This window comes from Arachis duranensis, chromosome 4 (assembly GCF_000817695.3).
Source record: "Arachis duranensis cultivar V14167 chromosome 4, aradu.V14167.gnm2.J7QH, whole genome shotgun sequence".
Classification (NCBI taxonomy): Eukaryota; Viridiplantae; Streptophyta; class Magnoliopsida; order Fabales; family Fabaceae; genus Arachis; species Arachis duranensis.
The window spans coordinates 115817577-115818730 of record NC_029775.3 but is presented as its reverse complement, the minus strand read 5'-3'; positions in this window follow the sequence as shown (position 1 = coordinate 115818730).

Here is a 1154-nt window from a genome sequence, read left to right as displayed (position 1 = left end):
TACAATTAAAAGAATATATGATAAAATAATTATCAAATATAATGTATATTAATTAAATTGTTACAAATAATAAAAGAATTATTTAAATAAATGCATACTTAATATATAATTATGAGATAAATAATATCCTAATTTAATATTAATTAAACTGATCATTAGATTTATTTTTGTAATGAATACATGAAAAAAAATCAAATATCTGTAGGACATTTTTAAACTATTAATACCTAATAATTAAATTCCTTAAAATAACAATAATTAAATCTAATCAATTAGAACCTAATAATTAGAATTATAATCTCTTAGTAAAAAGAATTTTTCATTTTAATTTTGAGAGTAGACAAATATTTTAAATAATACGAAACACAAATGAATATAATATATAAATTTAGTATATAAAAAATTAGAAATAATAGGTATATTAATATAATAGTATATAAATGATAAGAATGATATATTCTTAAAATTATGAAGCATGTATTAATATTTTAAATCAATTAATGAAAAAATATATATTATTACAATATTAAAAAAAGATAATATTTTAATTTATTATTAATTACACACATTAAATGTGATTTATATAAATTCTATTATAACTAAGTTGGGTTGGTCTAATGGTTAGCTCATTAGTCTTTCTAAGCAAAAGTCTGGTATTTAAATTCCATTTTGTGCATGTAGTAAACTATTGACCAACGACAAACCCTTAAAAAGAGCTCAGTATTGCGGTTTGTTAAAGAACCAACTAGGGATGAAATTAACAGATATGTCTAAAATGAGCTCAACACTTATATGCTTATTGAATGTGTCATATTTATATAGACCATTAGATTTGTTTAGATTAAAATCAAAGGCTAATATAAAAGAAGAGTATTGATGGACTCTAATAAATACAGAATATCATAGTACATAAATAAATACTTTAAATGACAATACTTTAATACAAAATACTTTAAATGGTAACAGAATTTTTTATTCTTAAATAGTTAAATATAAAATATATAAATACAAAATATCTAAGTATTTTTTATTTATTAAAATTAATTATTATACAAATTTTTATAATATTAAAAAATTATATTAAATTAATCTTTTAAATTATAACATAAAAATATAAAATAATTAAAATTTTATTTTATATTACTTGACAATTA